We start from the raw sequence: 23034 nt of genomic DNA, 5'->3' as shown, positions 1-23034 counted from the left end.
AGGGATGTATATTGAGGATGAGAGTTTCCAGAACAATAGAAATCATCATTTTCCTTCTCATGAATAACTATCATGTTCTGGGAAAAATCAGTGCGAAGGGACCCACACTAGTTTCACCCTGTCAAATGTGAGAGGACTTCAAAGAATTCTTCAAGCATCCAGATATGGAAAAGATATAAAAGGACAACTTTATATAAAATTATAAAATTCAAGATTGTGTCAGTCATCTGATTGTTACACTAAATGCCAGAAGATAATTGTGAGCAATGGATAGCTTATACAAGAATAAAGTAAAATTATGAAAATAGGTCTATTATTACTTTACAATAATCAAATAACTTAAAATTAAGGTAAGTTAGCTGTAATATAGCCATCTGAAATCTATTTTATGGCATGGGAGAAAGAAAAGCAATACTGAGATTTTTAAAATCTTGTTGCAGCATAAAAGCCATTTATGTAAAAATTGAAAACATAAAATAATACAATATATGGTTTTGAATTCATATACATGAGATAAAAATAGAAAAACATACATCAAATACATACTAATTTACAACAATACTTCCACTAGAGAAAGAGGGAAGAGGAAGAGAGGATTGAGGAGGGGGGTAAAAAGGACTTCACTTTTGAGTGTAATGTTTTATTTTTAAAAATATCTAAGGGGGCTTCCCTGGTGGTGCAGTGGTTGAGAGTCCGCCTGCCGATACAGGGGACATGGGTTCGTGCCCTGGTCCGGGAAGATCCCACATGCCGCGGAGTGGCTGGGCCCGTGAGCCATGGCCGCTGAGTCTGAGCATCCGGAGCCTGTGCTCTGCAACGGGAGAGGTCACAACAGTGAGAGGCCCGCGTACCAAAAAAAAAAAAAAAAAAAAAAAATCTAAAGCACATATGACCCAATTGTGTTCATTTTGGGATGGTAGATAAACAAAATTTGTTACAAATTTTGTAATCGTTTGTAATTTTTTATATTTGTTCTTATTTTGAAAAAGAAAAACACATAACAAAATTGAGATATCACTTACCAAACTACAAGCTAATAGTATATGTGTGTGTGTGTAAACATGTATATGTGTGTACTGTACACACACACACGAAGATGACATAACATTCAATATTAATGAGGGTTAGGCTAAGGAAGCTATGGCCTCTAACACTTTGAGAGAGTCTATCTTGGCAGAGGAGATCTCGGAAGTCTTAATCCCTGGGAATTTAGGCCTTTATCTTAAGGCAATAATAAATGTTTAGCAGAAACAAAGTTTTTCATTGTATTTTAATTAATGCTTCTTTTGCCCATACAGCAGATATTAATTGAGCATCTACTATGTCCATGGAACTATCTCAACATGCAAAGTCAGTCCCAGCTTTCAGAAAGTTAATGCCATGTTTATAACAAGGAAAAATTTGAATTCAAAACCAACAAAGTACTGAACAATAATTGGTTGGCTTATTACAGTGTGACTCTATATATTGGAAAATAACTTTGCCATTTAAAATAATTTTACAAATAAAAAAAATTAAAGATATTTATAATGACTTTGCTACTGAATTCTATGAAATAGTTTATATCCTGGGACAATTCTGGTCAATTTAGCATATCTACTAATACATTTACTTGTATGTTTACTAAGTATGTGTAGAAAACATGCTATTGGTGGTTATTTGGTAGGATGTTGTGAAATTTCTGGGTTATTTTTACATCTACGTTTTCTAATTTCTTTGATAATAAGCATAAATGTTATAATAATAAATACCTTTTCAAAATTAAATACAGAATTATTATAGCACATGATTTTTAAGCAGGAAAATATCTGTAATTAATAATAGCCATACTTCATCTTTAAATAATAAATTTAAACCTATGGAATCAATTTCCAGAAAAATGCTCAATTTACTATCTGCCATATAAACTGTATATTTAATCATTTAATCCTATTTGGGGGCAATAAATATAAAGGTTTTGAATTGTACACATCCTTTGACCCAGCTATTACATCTTTAACGATTTACCCAACAGATACACTTGAATGTGCATGTAAATGGTCTTCATTTCAGCCCTGTTTCTTATCAAGTTAAGCATTGTTTTTATTGACATAAATTCTGTGAAATTAAACAGGAGTTTCTAAGTATATTTTTTTACTGCAAAAGATGTAACTTTATAATTTAACTTTCTTTCATAAAATGCTATATATTTAAGGTGTATGACATGATTTTATATATCTCTCTATATACATATATAGTGAAATAATTACTATGGTCAAGCTAATTAACATATAATCCCCCCACATTGTTACCATTTGTGTGTGTGTGTGTGTGCGTGTGTGATGAGAGTACCTGAAATTTACTATCTTAGCAAATCTCCAGGATTCAGTAATTATTAACTACAGTCATCATGCTGTACATGTGATCTATAGACTTATGAATCCTACATAACTACAACTTTGTACCATTTGACCAACATCTCCCCATTTCCCCCACCTCCCTGCCACCCTTCCTTGGTAACCACTGTTCTACTCTCTGCTTCTATGTATTTGACTTCTTTAGATTCCACATATAAGTTTGATCATGCAGTTTTTTACTTTCTGTATGGCTTGTTTCACTTAGTATAATGACTTCCAGGTTCATCCATGTTGTGTTCTTCTATTTTTAACATTTCATTAGACATACATATATGCACACACATATACATACAATTATATACACATACATATATAATGTCTTTATCCATTCATCTGTCAATGGACACAGATTGTTTCCATAATATCTTGGCCATTGTGATTAACATTTCAGCATTATTTGAAATAGCAAAAGCTAAAAATAATATAAATATCCATTGATTAAGGGATTAATTAAATACAATCCATATAATAGAATGTTTTGCATCAATACAGTGAATGAGGCAATTCCGTATCAACTGATATGGAAGTGAAAAAAAGAAAGATACAGAACAATATATTCATGATGATATAGTGTATTAACTTACTTGTCTTATGTATGTATGCATGAAGGATTCATAAGAATCTGTTTTTGGTGAGAATGAGGTAAAGAGATTTTATACTTTATATTTTGTACCATATGGTATCATTAAATTCAGTTTTTGTTTTCATGGTTTACAATGAAAATCTTTTAAAATATATTTGAAAAATAATCTGAAATAAAAAATACAATTAGTCTCTCTTTTCCCATGTATTGATGGCTTAAGACACATATACATTTCATTTTAAATTATAAATAGTACTAAAACTCCATTCAAAGCTATTTTGCAATTAACCACTTTCACTTTGTGTAATAAACACTCTGAGACAGCAATCGGACAACATTCATAAGGATAATTAATACTTTTCCTCTGGAAATTTGAGAATAGGAACTATTTACACATTTGAATTCTAACCTGTGACATTTTTGTTCCCTTGGTTCATCTTTGAGATGAGTGTATGAATCTTTTGAAAAACTGATTTATTCAACAATTTGGGGTGAAATTCAACAGAAAATTCTGTTTATATCACTCCTCAGCAGCTTCTTGTGCACAGCTGAGTGTGCAAACTAGAAATCTTTGGGCCATATATAGCTTACATATGGCTCTACTTTTTGGCTCAGCACAGCGCTTAACATAAAACTGAAAGAAATTGCAATTCATTGTCAATGAGCTAACATTTTAAAATTGGGAGTTTTCTCATAAAAATCTGTTGTTTTCTCTCATCCTGAAAAATTAAATCTTATAATACTGGACCTATATTCCCACTGGGAAGAAGTTGGCTGGAGGTGAAGAGCAGCTGTTTCCTTTAGTTTGGACATGCAGAAAACTCTCCTATTTTCCGTAGTCTCCACGACTCCCTATTACTTAAACCCTGTCAGTATCATTCATTTGTGTTTTCTTCTTGGCCCTTTATGTAGCCCAAGTTTACAGCCCATGGATTAAAAGAAGAATCTGGACACAAGGGGAAAGTAGCCCTGACAGGAGTTAAAAAAAATACTTGTAAAACTTAGAAAATTAAAATAGTGTGGTACCAAAGCATGAATAGACAAATTACCCAATGGAAAAGAATAGTAAGCATGGAACAGACCCAGGTACATATGGAAATTTAATGCCTTATTGCTAACTTAGGAAAAGTATATATGTATACTAACCCATATATACAAAAACATGTGTATCTATTTCTGTATCTACCCATCTGTATATGTTTATGTAAAACCATGAACTTATACTGATATCTCTGATTTCACACACCACCACAGTGTTCATTCTGGCAACTTTTAAAAACCTAACAAAATAAAAAGTTGAAAACCACTCTTAAATTAATCAGCCTCTTGAAAGTTGGTTTTTTAAACTACGTTTAAAAAATTCAGGAAAGGAGTTATTGATGGGAAAGGATAGTAATATAAAATCAGAAAGAATGCATTGCTGGTATTTTTTTTTAAATGAGTAAATTGAAATTATCTTTCAAATCACAAAGGAAAATACCTTAATTATTTAAATAAAAATAAGTGGAGGAAAGGTGAGCAAAAGAAAAGACTAGAATACTAAGAAGTTCTCAAGTTGAAAGGGATAAAAAATAGGTATAAATGTGACTGATTTGAAGGATTTATTTTGAACGATAAAGTTCAGCTGGGCTGAAGAAATTGGTTTCTGTATTTTCCAAAAAGCTGTCTTGTCATCTCTCTTATTGAAGTGGACATAAAGCTAAATAAAAATAATGATCAGTGTTTGTTTGATAAAATTCCGAAACGGCAGCTGGATCCCAGAACCACATGATATTTTAAAGATGTCAGAGTTTGGCCTTCGTGCGTGGCAGTTGGCTGTGAATGTTCACCTTTAACTCTCGGGCTGTAATTAGATCACAAAGTTCATTTTTATTGTTTAAATTTCTTTCATTCCTCTGTTGCTGCTTAATTGTGTAAGTAAAGCAGGTTTTATCACACTTTGCAAGTTCATCACTTTTAATTCTATTCCTACCACGCTAGATTAAATTTAAGGGTCACTGAAGTCAGGAGCCACTGACCTTTGCCCTCTTAATGGTTCTCACCATTAATACTTGACCCTAAAAGCTATGTATACAATAAACTATATTTATAGGTGTGGAGGGAAAGGAAAAGCAGAAACAAAAGTGGGTCGAATGATTATTTATTTTGCCATGCTCTTCAGAGATTAGGAATGTTCACACAGTCTATACTTCAGCTGGTGAACTTGGACTGGCTGCCTTTTATGGTGTCTGAATAGAAAGTTGGGATGAATACATATGGGGGTAACACTCAAAATGACACCCTTGCTTATCTCAATCACTCTGGGATTGCTGACCCTTTACCTTCATTAGGTACTAACTTGATATCTCTCTTTCTGGTTTTCTTTGCATATGACAGAAGGAAAATAAAAGACATATTTAAGATGATCCTTCTCAGAAAGAAAAAAATATTCAAACCGTTTATTTTGGAGGATTAGAATTGTGAAAACTCTGAGAAAATTAGGAATTTTGTGAAATGTCTGTCATTATTCCATTTGATGGAAGAGAACGCAAAGAAAAAGTCTTTATGATGGAAATCTCCAGCATTCTGTTCCCATTAACTTTGGATATTTTTCTCCATTCAGAAATGTTCAGAGTTGGTTTTCTTTTCCTTAAAAATTGGAGAAATTGAATGATTTTTTTGTTTTTTTGCTTCTTTTACTTTCTTTCCTTTACTTTTTAACATATCTATTTTCCAGGATATTTTGTTATTTGCGTGATCAATTAAAAGCTGTTCTTTTTTTTTTTTTTTTTTTTTTGCTGAGCATAGCATCTGGGTTGAGCAAGGGAATTCATTTCCTGAAAACAGAACTTTCAGGGCATCCATGCTGCCTTTCAGTTCTCAGATTTACAGAAAACTTGGCTTTCAATGGCCCATGTGTGTGTGCGCATGTGTGTGCACATAAATACACATGAAATAGTGCAGTATTAAGAGTTACTTAAAAATACACATACAAATATTATGAAAGAGGACAAAGTTCAATATTAATTTACGAACAGGAGCATTCTACTACCCAACCGTTAAAACTTTGGGGGAGTGACCATTCAAAATCTTTTCTTAAGCTTTGGATAATTATTTTGGCAACATAACAAGCTATCCGATAGGAATGTATGGTGATTAAGGCAAAGAATTTTCCTTGGTCACAGATTGATGGAGAGTCCTGGGCTTATAAAATACTCTATTTCCTCCATTAATTGGGCCCGTGTGGAGTTGTAACCAAGTAGCTGAAACAAATAAAACATAAGGAATATTGTTTCCTTTTAAAATATTTCACTTAATTTGTGAAAGAGGTTTGAACTCCTGAAACATGCACAATCCCCCCCGCTCCATGACCCGAGTTCCTTTGCCCTGTGCCCAGCCCCTTCCCCTTCTGAAACATTCTTGCAATGCCCACAGCAATGCTATCCCCTCTTCCCAGTGAGGAAGGCTCCTCTAGCTACCCTCTAATTTGGGGGTGTAGGTAGAAAGGAAAGCAGAGAATGCAAATCTAGTCTGAGGCCCTGTAAACTTCTCCTCTTTTACCTGGAAGTAAAGCTAGAAGTTGATTCCTTCTGACTGTGGTCTCTGTGATCACTGTCACCTTTACATGCCTCTGAATACTTCAGGGAGCGTTCCTCATGCTTTGATGAGGAGTCTTTGCATGAAAGAAAGGTTTTATGAGAGGGTATATGTTCCCTGCACACTAAAGTAGGCAATCAATGGATTAGTACAGAAAAGCTGCAGAACAAGCAGAAGGAGGAAAAACAGCAAGAGAGAGTGAGTGTGTGGGCACGTGTGTGAGTGGAAGGTTTGGACATTGCCGTGTGCTGGTTTATTGCCTCTGTCCGTTCACCAGGGTATTGAAGTCTGCTCTGAAGCAAATCCCCTTAAATCACAAACACAGGGAGCAAAGTTTTCTACCCACTTTCTTTTTTTTTTTTTATTTCCCATTTTGTGAGAGAAGCCACAGAAAAGCATATTTACTTGTTCCCATTATTGTGGACACAAAAAATATGCTAGGAGGTGAAACAGGTCACAGATCAGTTTTAGTACATGATTTTCTCCCATCATTATCTGTATTGTACAGCCACATTGAGTCAAAAGACACACAGTTATTTAGGGCCTTTGGGCAGTGTTACAAAGCAAGCTAAAAACCTTGATGAGCGGAATTACCTCTGGGTCCTATAAATTCTGGTTGGAAATTATTTAAGACTATTTCTTAAGTAACACTGCATATTTTCAGCTCCTCTAAATATCAACATAGTGATGCATTCACTCATCTTTTCCTTTCATTACATGTTGGGTGTGTGAGATCATTCCCCATCTATTCTTCTCTTCTAGGGAATCAACATATCAAGGATTTGCCTCTAAACACCTTCTTTAAGAGTCAGGGTTTTGAGTTTAATGAGTCAGGCTTTTCCTGTTCAGTTGAGTCAAACTTTATTTCTGTCACCATACAGTCCTTTGGGTTTAGCTCTTAAAATTTAAGGATGCATGGAAAATAAGGCTATTTACTTTCAATGTGATTCATTTCTAAGTTTTTCTCAATATCTCTCTCTCCTTCTCTCTCTCTCTCCAGTGTGCTGTGAAGGAAGAACCTAGTTATAAATGTGTTATGCCCAGTGCATAATGAATGCATCTATTTTTAGGGTATAATATTTCCTTTTCATGGTAACGTTATAATCTTAATTTACAGAGAACAAGCAAGGAGACTGTATGAGGTAGATCAAGACTTCTTTATTCAGTACAGAGCTGAACCTCTCACCTAGAAGTATGGTGGCCATTTATATGGCCAGAATTTTTAAAAATAATAAGCTTATGAATTAGAGGATATAATTTTGATTATTTAAAAGAAATCTTTGAACAAATATTCACCATTAATTCCTTATTTTTATTGTGATACAATATAAAATTGGTAATATAAAATTTACCATTTTAAGCATTTTTAAGTATATGATCAGTAGTATTAAAGTACATTCACAAAGCTGTGCAACTATCACTGTTATCCATTTCCAGAACTTTTTCCTCATTTCTAAAAAGAAACTTTGTACCCATTAAATGATAACCCCTTACATCCCCATGCCCTTGGAAATGGGCAACCCCCCTTCTACATTTTCCCTCTGAATTTGCCCATTCTAGGTACCTCATATAAGTGGAATTTACAGTACAGTAAGTCCTCAACATACGAATGAGTTCCATTCCTAGAGAGTGTTTGTAAGTCCAACAAAGTTAGCCTAGGTACCCAACTAACACAATAGGCTATATGGTACTGTACTGTAATAGGTTTATAATACTTTTCATATAAATAATACATAAAAAACAAACACAAAAAATAAAGAAAACATTTTTTATCTTACAGTACAGTACCTTGAAATGTACAGTAGTACAATACAACAGCTGGCATAGAGGGGCTGGCTCCGAGTGAACAGGCAAGAAGAGTTACTGACTGGAGGAGGGAGAGGAGGTGGCAGATGGTAGAGCTGAAGGATCATTAGCAATAGGAAATAGAGGGCAAGCTGCAGTTTCACGCATGCCTGACATTGATGGAACGCACGTTCGCATCTTTGAAGGTTTGCAACTTGAAGGTTCGTATGTAGGGGACTTACTGCATTTATTTTCTGACTTATTTCACTTATAATATTTTCACAGTTCATCCATGTTGTATCATGTATCAGAACTTCTTTTCTTTTATGGCTAAATAATATTCCATTGTATTCATATTCCACACTGTGTGCATATACATCCATTCTGTTGATGGATATTTGGGTTGTTTTACCTTTCGGTTATTGTAAATAATTCTGATATGAACATTGGTATACAAGTACTTGAGTCCCTACTTTCACTTCTTTTGGGCATACAGTATACCCAAAAGTGGAAATGATGTATCATATGATATTTCTATGTCTAATTTTTTTGAGAAAACCACAAACTGTTTTACACAGCAACTATACCATTTTACATTCCCACCAGCAGTGCACAAGTGTTCATTTTTGTTGATACTTATTGTTTTCTGTTTTTGTTTTTTTTAGTAGCTATCCTAATGGGTATGAAATGGTGTCTCATCAAGATTTTGATTTTGATTTCTCTAATCACTAGAGATGTCGAGCATCTTTTCATGTGTTTATTTACCATTTGTATATCATCTTTGGGAAAAGGTCTGTTCAGGTCCTTTGCCCATTTTTGAATTGGGTTGTTTGTTTCGTTATTTTTTGAGTTGTAAGTGTTCTTTATGTATTCTGACCTTTGATTCTTCCTAGTCATAAGTTTCCATGCTACATCTAAATGCATTTTTTTAAAGAAGTCATTTTACTATGTCTTTAGGTTATTTTATGTATATATATATATTTATAGGTAAATTTTATATATATATATGCACATATATGTATCTATACATAAAATACACACATATACACACATATGCATATAAATTCAAAAGATTTAGTGAGTTTCAAGCTTAAATAATTTCAAATTTAACCAAAAACATCATTTAGACATTTAATTAATTAAATTTCGTTTATACTTGTTTATTTCATGAATTTCAGAAAATTAATTTTAATTTTTCATTTCATTTTACCATCCTCAATTAGAGTACATAAAGCAAAAATACATAAACAAAAAGAAGCAAATTTCTCCTTTCTTGGGTTAACTCTTGGCCATTTCCAATATGTTCCAAAGTGAAAAGTGCAGTAATTTGTATTAATCTTAATCCAGATGGAACTCAGTAGTTAATCTCTTGGACTCTGGAAGCAGCCTGCTTGTGTTGGAATGACCCTGCCATTTACTATGTGTGATTTTGGCTTGTTTAACCTCTCTAAACCTCACTTTCCTCATCGGAAGTATGAATAATAATAGGCTGTTGTTGGGATCAAAAAGTGATCTGCACAGTTCTTAGTCCTTACAAAGAGTCCAGTTGGTGTTGGAGAGTGCTTTGATACTCAAAAGGAGTTCACAACCCCCAGAGATGATTTCCTAGACTTGAAGATGGAAGGTATAGCTTGGATTTTACCGGGGTATTGCTAGTTGATCATCAGAACCCCCTAGAGGTCAAGAAGTGGGTAAGCAATTTCCATGGTTTGAGACCCCTATACATTTGAAAATGAGGCAATGCCAATTCAGGGTCTCAGAAATTATGGGATGTTTAAATGTTTTTGTTTAAGAAATTAACACAACACACATACACATGGGCACACACAAACACAATGGCTATACATGACTTCACTTGATGATAATTTCAAAAGTCTAAATGTATAGGTATTAATAAATGGGAGTCATAGGCCAAGGGCCCTCCTTAAAAGCTCCTTTTGCCTGCTACCACCGTCTTCTGATGATCCCTGGTAATCATATAAAAATAAAAGATCTTGAGAGTTTAAAGCCCAAAGAAATATGACTATTACTTAGGTCAGTGGATTCTACACTCTGATATTCATCTGTTTTCATCAATTTGAGAACAGATGAATGTGAAACTTCTGTGGTTGAGGTAGGAGGGGGGCCTTGAGACTGCCTTGCCCACCAGCCTCTCTCTCGGAGGCTTTGGAGACCCAAGAATAATGCATGGCTTCATAGAACAAGCTTGGAAACCATTTCTTTAGTCTGACTTTATTTTAGAGATGTCCTCCTCTGTCCCACGTTGTAAAAACTGGGTATTGAGAAGGAGTGGTGCAAAACGAGAGAAACTGTGAATTAATGACAATATACAATGTGTGGCCCTAGAGAATAAACTGAAATTAAATTGAAACACTAAGCACAGAGAGTGACCAGTTGTAGTGCTTTATGTAAATTAATCGTAAAACACATCTAAAGTCAAACATGTCTAAAAGAGAATGAACATGTGTCCACCAACACGGATAGGTCTGTAGTACACAATTATTTTAAATAATTTTAAATTGTTCTTTTCCATTTCTTTCTCCTTCACCTTCTCCTCCTCCTTCCCCTCTCCTCTTTTCCTTTCTTCTTCTTTTTCTCCTCTTTCTTTAAATATTCTTTTACAAATTATCCAGGTCAGATTTTATTACCTTTAGCTAAAGCTGGTTGTAAGAATACAGAACAAAGAGAAAATACACTTATCTTCATGCCGTGTAACAGCATATGACAACATCATAAGAAATCTACAGACGGAGTTATCATAGCTGTGAAAAACTTCACAGACTACATTTTCCTTAGGCATTTATTCATTTCTGTATGATGAATGGATGTGAGAAGTCATCCTTAGAGAACATAAAGGTCTCTGATGATGTATTTATGACACGGAAAGATGTCATGTGATGAAGTGTTTACAACATGTAATGAGGTTGTGTAACAATCTCTTTACAGCCCACAATTACATTGACTAATTCCTTATAAAAATACTCAACAATATGCTTTCCCCATGCATGCACTTGATATCACAGCACTTTACTAACTGATGCCTCTAAGCTGCAAAATCAAGAAGCTTGGATGACTCAATACTGTTTCCTTTCCAAGGCATATATAAAAGATCCTGGGTGTTGAGTTAGAACACTGCACGAATCGCCTCTTATTGGAGGTGACTGAGGTAACTAATACAATGTGTATGTGTCAAATATTCGTATGGGTTGGAGAACTTGAGAGGCAGACTTACACCTAAAATAAGCATTCTTAATATATATACACTTTTGTTGTAGTGAAGGAAGAAGTATGCACACCTGTGCTCTCACATCCAGGGCAATGTTAGTACCTGCTCTTCCACTTCAGTCCTTTAATGATCTAGAATGACCCCTCCTCTTATTTCAATAATTAATGAGGAATATGACTCAAATGAGGTCCCCCAGTGTTGAATCTGGGACAGAACGCACCTGTGAATAATCTGTATTATATGCGACTACAAAGATTAATTCCGCTTCTGGGAGCAGGAGCTGTTAACGGGCTGGGGGTTGGGGTGTTTCAGACTGAAATGAGACCCTGAACCTCTTGCCAGGAAATGAGCTCCTAGATGTGAGTGAGAAAATGCTGTATCTATCCTGCAAGTATGTGAGACTATGAGGGAAAATGAGGAAATAGGATCAGGAAGAGAGAAAGAGAAATGTGATGTAGAAATATCAACTACTGAATTTTCATCAGAGTGTGAATGAGCAGTTGAAAGGGCTTCTAATCTGAGGAAACTAAATGGTTCTTAGACTAACAGAAATATTAGTTTAAGTACATTAAACAGAAAGAAAGACAAAGCAGGGTTGAAATACTTAGTTTATAAATATTTTTAAGTGTGTTGTAGAGACTAATTTAAGAGTGAGTAAAAACTATTCAGAATTTGTTGAAATTTCATGATGTCAAAAAAGGGCTTGCTTCTTTCAGATAGTGAATTCTAATGGAACTTTAACATCACGAGAATATGGCTGACCTCTTGTAAGAAGACTAAATAATGTAACATTGACAGGAAGTGAATATGACCAGGTGATATCATCATTTCTTCTATTTACATAAATCTTTATAATTTCTAAAACATTCTACATAACTCAATCAAACTTCACAACAGTCCAGCACATGGGCTGGAGGAAACGTGTTTGATTTTATTTTCCAAAGTTAGAATGTAAGACTCTGAGAAGTTAAATAATCACTTCAAGGTCTTAGAATGAATTAACAAGGAGGTCATGGACTCTCTTTCCTCATCCAAAACAATTCCTGAGGAAAAAAAAATCATCATTTCCTCATGTCTGGTGAGGCCTACGGCCAACCTAACATACAAAGTGGAGGCACACATGGAGATGCTGTGACACAGAGCGTTAGGGCTTTGTTGTTCTCATCTTTCTCTACAGCCAAAATAGTTAATATGGAAGCAAAACCACAGAACTGAAAGAGAAGACCTGCCACCAAAACAGCATTGAAGCTGAATGCCAGGGTCAAGAGCCTGCCAGCTATGTGTGTCCTTTTAGGTGGTTTCATGGAACAGAAACTTCTCATTGGCCTCCTCACTTGACACAAGGTTTAAGTCTTCGCCAGGAAAGAATTTATTTCAACAATGCCAGAGATGTAATTGCTTATTTAAAGAGTGATTACCCTACTCCTCTGTGTCCTGTTGGTTTCCTCTGGTCTCAAACCTCCAAAAAACTTTAAAAAGACCTCTGCACAAAGGGGAGCAACTGGATTTGAAAGATAAATTGGATTTGAAGACTAACAAGTTTCTGTCAGGGCAATTTAGTTGAAATGTTCTGGCTATTAGTTTGTCTGTTTCTGCCATGAAGGTTTTATTAAGTCATTTTATTTTGGTTAGTTCCAAGAAATGAGCAATAGCATTCACACAGAAGGAACCATAGAGGGACCACTGGTGGTTCCCTGACCAAGTTGCCATCATGTATTTTAGTCTGGGTTATATGCTTCATAATAAATGAGTGGGTGGGTCTTGTTGGCATCTTATGGGAAGTGGGACAGTGTCTTAGATGGGGAAGGAAGGGATACCAGTGCTCTAGGCTTAGATTTGCTTCCTGATACTGCAGGTCACAGTAATAGAATCAGCCTTTGGTTATGCCTGCTGAGAGGAAGCAGGAATCTCTTAATTAGTTTCTTTTCTTCTGTTGCCAAGCAATGAGGAGCAGTGAGATCTGCTGCAGTGACCAATTATCCAACATGGTGGTAGAGCAGACTTCATGAGAAGAGAAATAAACTTCAAAGAGCATTGACAGTATCTGTGGTTAGCAAGGCAATGGAGGGAAAAGATTCACTGATTCACTGACAAACTCACATTCTAGAAAATAATTTATTTCTAGCAAAAACTCAAGTAGGCTCTTCCTGATTTTAAATGCCATCTCAAATTTGTTTTATTTTCCATTTGAATCTCAAAGGAAATTAATAGAACTTCTCTTTTCCATTTATATTGGAGTATAAGGAATTAAAAACAACATATTTGACATTGACTTTTGACTGTCACCCTCACCTTAAACTTTAAAAGGATATTCAATTTCCTCTTCAAAGCCAACATCCAATTCTGACAACTGCAGGATGTTTCACTATCGCTGCACCATATCCAGTATATGTTGTGGAATTTTGAGTTACGAAAACAATAGTTTTCTATGGTTACATTTGTAGCACCCTTAAAAGGAATAAATGTGGCAAAACTTTGAACCTATATGAATTATGACAGTCTCAAATATGGCCCTGCCTTAAGAATGTCAAGATAGAAAGTAGAAGAAAAAAAGATGACTCAAATTAATAGAAATTACTGTTAAAAAACAATATTTAAGATTGGATTTTAATTTGTCCCAAATATTTATTAAGAATCTTTTTGCATACCAGATGATAGATGCCAATTAAAAACAATCAAAAAGCAACGATTGAGAACTGCAGTCTATACTGCCAATACACAGGGACATATGATTACATCATTTATTTTTCCCTTAACTGGAATGATATAAACCAAGATATGCTTCTTTATCTCTGTGGCGCCTCCAAGGTCAAACTGAGTATTGAGTGACTTCTATAATGTACTTGCAGAATCCAGTATTTTCATGATAGACCCAAGAAGAATCTGTTTTGTCTTGACTTTGCAGAGTTAAGTGTGTCTCCGGGGGCTGAGTTGCTTTTGGGCCATTTAAAATTATCCTCCATTGTCAGGGCCTTGCTGTTGGGCTCACAATACTTTCCAATTCCAGCAAATAAAATTCTTATACTGCTTTACCACAGTGTAAAACATGCAGAATGCTTTTCTCATTATCTTATTTTACACTTATGTTTGTTATTATTTCCTTGTTATGGAAGAGTAACTGAGGTTCAAAAAAACTAAGTAACTTCTTTAAAAATTCACAGTTAACACATGGCAAGGAGTGGAGTGCATTTATGCTTTTGGACTTCCTACACACCTCTTTGCATGCACATAATACAAGTGTACCCTATACTTTATTTCTATGTCAGCTTGCTCTCATTAATTTTTTATTATTCACCGTATTAAGAAATGCCTCTTTGAGAAATAGATAAAAACAACATTGTTGTGGTAGAATATTTGACTGACTGAAGAAGTAATGTTAAAGTTATCTTAACGGAATCTTGAATCAATGACCTGTAACATACAGATATTTTCCTTGGAAGAGGTTTCAGAATTTAAAAACTTACTTTTGATCATTCACATCAAGGTAAGTAGAATAGTTGAGAGGGTTTTCTTCTTTCGTTTGTTTGTCATAAAGGCAATAAAATTGTATCCCATCATGTTTTTCTGTTTTAGTCCAGAAAAAAAAATTAGAGGAAAAAGGAAATGGTTTGTGTTTCAAAGATGAATAAGAACTTGGATCTTAGAGCAGATTAAACCTCCAACATTGGTGAAGGAAAGAGGTCTCCTCACTTCTGGTGGACGTTGTTTGTCAGCCTTATTTTCCAACCTCAGGGCATGGCCTCTCGATGTGACCTGCTGAAGATGGGGGCAGTGGGGGAGAGATAGGCCAGAGGGCAGAGAAATCACACACCCAGGACGTGAAGTGAAATGAAGCTTTCTAAATCCAAGGGTCTGCCTTTTTTACAGGTCACTGAGCACAGGGCAGTTGCCACAAGGAAAATAAAATTTGCATCAGGCACAACATAAGTATTTTTAATTTAAAAAAAAGAAAAGTAGAAGAAAAAAAAAAGAGGCTAGAATCCAGAGTTCTAAGTAGCATCAAGAGTGTAATTTTTTTCAGTTTAACATTTTCATGCATTTTATTTTAAGCTGAATGCTTGTTTGAGTATTAAATGTGTTACCATAATGTCTATCAGTCCACAAAAAATAGGTAAAAAGTCATCAAGATTTTTGTGAGACATTTAAGGCAAACTCAGTTTGGAATGACTTCCTGACTTTTTTATTACTTTTGAGGAAGTAGACTCTAATCAGGCAGGTATTGCCCTAATAGAAAGGAACATGTACCACTGGAGTATGAAAGCATATATATATATATATATATATATATATATATATATATATATATATATATATATATATATATATATATTTGCCCAGGCTTTATTGAAATAATTAGATTTACCATAATCAATAAAATGTGTGAACCAAGTTTACTGCAGTGTCAATTTCCCATTGCGTAATTTCCCTTGGGAACTTTATTTTTATTTATTTATTATCTTTTTTTTTTTTTCGGTACGCGGGCGTCTCACTGTTGTGGCCTCTCCCGTTGTGGAGCACAGGCTCCAGATGTGCAGGCTCAGCGGCCATGGCTCACGGGCCGAGCCGCTCCGCCGCATGTTGGATCTTCCTGGACCGGGGCACAAACCCGTGTCCCCTGCATCAGTAGGTGGACTCTTAACCACTGTGCCACCAGGGAAGCCCAATTTTTAATTTGAAAAGAAAAATGGAAGATTTACCATACAGACACCAATGAATGTGTGAGGTTAAGGAAAGCACAAGACTCCTTACAGAAATCAAAGTGGGGCTTAGAACAATTCCCTTACCACTCCTTCCTATATCCCTTGGCTGACCATTAATTTTATAGAAGAATGAGATCTTGAAATGGTCAGTGTATAGAGATCTTCACCTAGTTTGCAGAGAGACATATTGGACAGTAAGATTTGATGACTTTTACTCCATCATCTCCACCAGTCAAGAGCACTCAGGGGTGGAGAACATTATGGTTGGCTGAAAAAGGTTGAACAGTAAAAGGAAGTGAGTCCATGAGTTTGACTTTGGGCAGTTTACAACCATACATACCCCAGTATTTGGAATGGAATGTGAGTCCTCATGGACTTAAAAAACGAGGCTGGAAGCCCTATTAATGAAGATGAAGACATTTATTGGCAGCATGCAGATTTTTTTTTGTAATGGTTATATGATGCATGGGTTAAACTGATCGCAAAAATACCCGTGATTCTCCACCCTTCCTTACATCCAGGCATTTCACAACATGAATTTGTAGCTCCTCACATCAAGAGAGGTGTCCATTTTCCCAACCCTTGGGTCTGGATTGACTTTGTGACTTGTTTTGAACAAAAGAATGCAGTGGAAGTGAGGGTGTGCCAGTTCCAAGGCTAGGCTTCAAAAGACCTTGTGAACTTTCACAAAATGAAGGATTACAATGCAGTATTCACTGGGCTTAAGGGCCAGAGAGAAACTTAGAGATGTCAAAATAGGGCCATGATGACATTTCTTTGGGGCTTGTGGCGTCCTGTCTTAAAGAACCACATGCAGTTTTCCCCACATGCTCGCTTCCTGTTCTGACGGCACTGAGTTGATATATCCTTAGAGCTAGAAGAGATCGTAAAGGTGATCTAATCTGATCCAACACCCTCATTTTACAGATGAGGAAATAGATGGAGAGCATTTATAAAGTTTTCTTAAGTTCACGTGGAAAGTGTTTTATCTTGGCTGTGTTCGTGCAGGTGCACGTTGCACGCGTGTGTGTGGATGAGTGATATGAAATATGAGATGCTGCTGATTAAAACAAATAAAAACAGAACCCTAATCCTCTGAGAGCTGCTGATCCATCCTAGCCTGGATTTTGTTGAACTTCAGGTGGTACTTTATCTAGAAATGCCAAGTGTTAGATCTTGAGTCTAATTTACCTCTTTGGTAAAAATGGAAATGGAGAATTATTCCCAAGGGTATCCTAGTTACAAGTACCATAGCCCCGTCATGCTACCAAGGAGGAGCAACCAGCCTATAGGTTGACCATTCACAGAAGATACCAGAGTCCAGCAGCTCCAAATGCCACGTGCTTCCACTGTGATAAATTATGTTTTGTTTCTAATCCTGTTTCCCATTTCTTCTTCCATGGAGAATAGGATCAGCTGCTTGCTGATCACTATGGGGAAAGCCCTTTAGATCATAAAAGCTTTTCATTTTCCTTTAAATATTCCCTTCTCCAAGCTAAAAAGGACAAGCTGGACATGTTATTTTCTTTCTCTTTAGAGTCACATCCTTGGTAGCATCTCTCTAACATTGATCTGTGTGGGAATCAGCAAGAATTAAATAAGAACCTGACTTACACCAAGTACACTCAGAGGAATGTTCCATGATTCCCGTGTGCATATTCTAATATGCTATTTCTTTTTAAAGTGCAGAAACATGGCTGACATATGTTTCACTTATGGAAATACCTTTTAGTTTGCAACTGAAAGATAAGTTCATGAATTTAAGACACCATTGAGGTTTGTGTCTACAAATACATTTTTTCTCTGTTCACCACTGTACATCTTATTTATTGTTAAAATTAAAATTTATGAGCTTTTGATCCTTACCATTAATTCAGACTCAATTTAAAAGTCATCTGAAATTTAGTTCTTTATGCAGATATTATAACCACAGCAGAGAATTATAAACACAGCAATTACCACTGTAATACATAAGTTGATTTTTTTTTTCACGTCCTGGGCAAAGGTATGCATAATTTTTTGCCTAGCTGTAATCATGCTGCCGTTTAAAATCTAACAGAGGGACAGGTGTTTTCCCATGATGGTGGTTGGGAAATAGGGATCTCAAGCTAGTTTCATTGAGTGCCCAGTATCCTCAAATGAAGGCAAAGTGAAACTTTTCCTTCCACATTCTCTCTCTCACTCTAGAAGCTCAAGGCTCGAGTATTCAGGTACAGGCCAGGTGGCATGCTGGCCTCTGTCAAAGGGAAATTCTCATTTGGCATCCATGAAAAGCTCAGCAGGACTTGGTGCTGATGAGATGCACCACTGAGAAATCCACTGCAGCACAGACTGTGGGTCTGTGGACACTGATTCAGCTCTCCCATAGATCCTGGGGTCTTAAACAATGTTTTCTCATCCATGTTTTGTTTTTCGAATATATGAAATATTTCTTAAAAATATGTACAAGTGAGAAGCGGAATCAGAATGTAAATTAGTAAGAGCTGAGAAAGCAAAAAAAGAAAAAGAAAAGAAATCAGTGGAAAATCAATGGAATGTATATAACATCCAGGAATGACACTAATTTAATAAAATGTAAAAACTTCTTCCCAAATGCAAAGCAATTGATCAAGAAAATAACAATTCTTGATACATAATCAAAACAAATTATCTCAAGAGCCCCCCGAAAAAATTGAAATGACCAATTTCAAGAACAACATCATTTCTTATAGACCCTTGTCACCCGAAGTGTGTTTCTTGTACCAACAGCACTGACCTCACCTCAGAGCTGGTTAAAAATGCAGAATCACATTTTTTAAAGTGTGAGATGCCCTGGACCAGAACATCCCTAAATTAGATACGCTTCTTCCTGAGACTTGATTCTCTCAGCAACTTTTGGAGGCATATGCTGATGGAACCTTGATGAAAACCACTTTATGAATTTTGTTGGTGTGGCTTCCTCCACGGGTCAAAGGTGAACCATTTCTGTGAATGGTCTGCCAGTCCTTCAGACAATCTCCCCAAAGACAGCTTCTCACAGGCAAGATTTTATACATTAAACAACAGTGATTTTCCATCTGCATTTTCTGTTAAGGGCCTGGATTGTACTTACACTTTGGGGGTCCTAATCGTAATGGAGAGCCGAACGAGGACATGAGTGTATAAAGAAGGACTTTCCAACTCCAACACAGCAGAAGGAAGGGCCAAGATTCTTCTTAGAGAAGTGTTTCCCCAAATCTGGATGGGGAACCATGGATGGTTCATAAAATTAATATATTGGGTCATAACCAACACGCAAAAATAAAACAGAATAAGAACAGAAATAAATGGAGTGGAATAGATAATATAATACTTGTAATAAAGGGAAGTTTTGTTTTGTTAAACTTATGTTTCAATTATACATATACATGTATGTGTGTACCAAGTGTCAAAGTAAAATGCAGGGGTTTTGTTGTTTTGTTTTTGTTTTTTTGCATTGGCTACCAGTCAAACGTTTGAAAATCATTGCTTTAGAATACACCTTAGAATACACTCTTAAGGAAAAACACACAAGGGAGGTTCACTCCCTGTGAAATGTCGAGAGGAAAAATGTCTTAATTTCTAGTAGTCTTAGGCTATATTTTACATCAAAATTTGAGATGAAAATTCATAATATTATGTGTTATGATTTCTACACAAAAACCAATATTCACAATTTATACAAGGATCATAAAAGGAAATCCACCATTAGCACGTTTCCTCTGGCACGTGGGTGCCTGGTTTAGTTTTTGGAAATATGAGATTTTGAGTATAAAATAGAAATTTGGAAATGTTGCCCTTGATTCCTGAACTGCAATAGCCATCCATTATTTGGACATTCTTCTGACAAAAGTGTCATGTCCAATTTATAAGAAGAAAGTCAGATTTAAGGCTTCCCCCATTAAACCTCTTGGGCGTGAAATCTCTTCTACAAATCAACATTTTATTAATTGAGTGTAAACGGACTGGAAACATACTTATTGAGTTTACCATCTGATTCACATGGACTTGCCACATTTGGCAAAAGCCAAAATTTTAAGAGAACAGGGCAGAGAATTCTCTTTTACCATACTGAGGTTCTTTCTCATAAAAATAAAGTGGAATAACTTAAGCCTACAGCTTTGAATTCTTATATCAAAATGTCCTAAGATATACAATTTGTTCGGATTTTCATTCTGTTCACTTTAAAAGAGCAGTTTTACAGAAATATTTATGGGCCAAGAGCCCATGAGGTATTACGTTTATAACTAGGAGCTTGTGCATAAAAAGTTGTTTTCAAAAATAAAGTAATAATGTATTAGATATTATCAGAATCAGTCATTATGCTCTAACTTACCTGAGCATAACTTAAGCTTCATTGGCTGTTCCCTAAGCTATAATATTTGTAGTAGTCTTTTTCTTTCCTTTTCTCAAAAACTCATTGGTTTTGTTTTTGTGAACATTCTATATTAATATACATGAATGTATTTTACATATATCCTTATACATATCTAAAATCATTCCTAAAATAATTCATATATATTTCAATTGGTCAAAATTAGTAGATATATTTTATAGATTTGATCTTTTTAACAGTTAATAACTTTAGGACAGTTTCCAGAGGTTAGATAATATAGTCAAGTCTTTCTTTTTTTGCATTATATGTGGCAAGGTGACATCAGAACAATTTTTATGGAATATACACACAAGTGATATTAAAACAGTTTCAATCATTATTGATCAGTTAAACTAAATGCTGCCAGAGGGAACTTTCCTGATGGCTCATGGGAGGGGACACTTTGGCTGAACTATGAGTGATGCAAAAACACAACCAGTTAAAAAAAGGAACATTAAAACAATCTGATTTGGGGTTTACATGATACAGAAATTCCAAGAGAACCAAAGAGTAATTGAACACCTAAAACAGAGAAGGCTGTCTGATTATCTGGTCACTGTGTAAAATAATTTAAGCTACTTACAGTAGCTTTTTTTGGGATGGATCTAGAGATTATCATACTAAGTGAAGTAAGCCAGACAAAGACAAATATCATATGATATCACTTATATGTGGAATCTTTTAAAAAAAAAAAGATACAAATAAACTTATATACAAAACAGAAATAGACCCACAGACATAGAGAACAAACTTACAGTTACCAAAGGGGAAAGGGGGGAAAGGGAGAGATAAATTATGAGTTTGGGATTAACATATACACACGACTATATATAAAATAGATAACCAACACGGACCCATTGTACAGTGCAGAGAACTATACTCAATATTTTGTAATAACCTATAAGGGAAAAGAATCTGAAAATATATATATATATATATGTGTGTAAAACTGACTCACGTTGCTGTACACCTGAAACTAACACAACATAATTTACAATTATAGTTGTAAGTCAACTATAATTCAATTTGTAAAAACACATGCATCAGAACTTTAGCATCTAGGCAAAGAACATACAAACACTTCTGTACTTTGGCAGGACAAAAAAAGTTATGGTACTACAAAACTTCGTGAAGTCAGAAGCCTAAAATAGTCAGCTGTAATCCCTTCTAGTAGATTTGCAAATAAATTATGTTTACTATATTAGAAGAAAAATTACCTTTCTGATTAGGAGTGAAGGGAGTGTTATGTAATAGGGATGAAGAGTTGACTCAAGATAAATGCCAGTTGTTGTTTTAGTGTAGAGTGTGTGTCTGTGTGCATGTGTGTGTGTGTGTGTGTCAAAGGACCACACGATCTTCTGGGTTTCCCCTAAAGAGAAGTTTAATTTAGTTAAGTGTCTGAGTTAAATTGGGATGCCTATACTTCATGGACCAATGAGATATAATTGTGCCTGGGCCACAGTGGATAATTTTCAGGTTTAAGTCTCCTTTGAGTGTTTGGATGCATTGGTGATTATAATTTCCGCTCACAGCTGAAAGGTTGAAAGTTCTGATGAACAATTCATTCATTGTCTTGTTCACATCTGGGTTAATGTTTCCTTTTTGGAAAACTCTGTACCATTCTGTTCTTTGCTTCTTGCCACAAGATAGCCATGCCAATTTCCCTCTGTTTACTTGGAAGCTCTTGAGGCTGATGTACTGATGCTAGCCACAAATTAATGGAATTCTTTCCAGCTGCAATGCTTTCAGATAGTCAAACAATAAGCCAAAAGCACTGAACTGTTTTGGCTGTTTCTCTCTGAACTATGTGCCATTCTCAGAGATGATGTAAACACAATTACTAGTTAGCATTTAAAATATTTCAAAAGATACTAGATAAAACTGTTATGGAAAACAGTGGGTCAAAAAAACCTTTTTTTTTGTAATCTGAAGCCAGAGGGCATGTCATCTCAGAAGAGGGATTATTTGAGAAGGAAAAACACAAGTAAGTGCTCATACTAAACAAAATGGCACAGAGATCAAGATCTCAAGTTGGGAATCCAGTTTCCTTCTTGGGTTTATCTCTGTGTTGGCAGAGTTACCAGCCCCCTTTCAGGCCTGCTGTGAGGTTACCCTTTGGGAAAAGGCTCTGGGTTGAGGCGATGCTGTGACAGGCTTCCAGTGTCCATCTTGAAATGGAGGGTTGAGTCTAATACCAGCTCACCTGGTTAATCTGAAAACAGAACATCCGGTGAATTTAGCTATTTTGTTCAGATGTAAAGGGGTCAGAAAAATACATGGGCAGCTCAATAAGTCTGGGTGTTATGGCCTTAAGTTGAAAGAACAGTGGACTGCTATGGCCAAAGTGGTAAACTCTTTGGAATAATAATTTTTGACCCTTGGGTCTTAAAATTCCT

The sequence above is a fragment of the Hyperoodon ampullatus genome, assembly GCF_949752795.1.
Source record: "Hyperoodon ampullatus genome assembly, chromosome: 14".
Taxonomy (NCBI): Eukaryota; Metazoa; Chordata; class Mammalia; order Artiodactyla; family Ziphiidae; genus Hyperoodon; species Hyperoodon ampullatus.
This window is presented reverse-complemented; position numbering follows the sequence as displayed.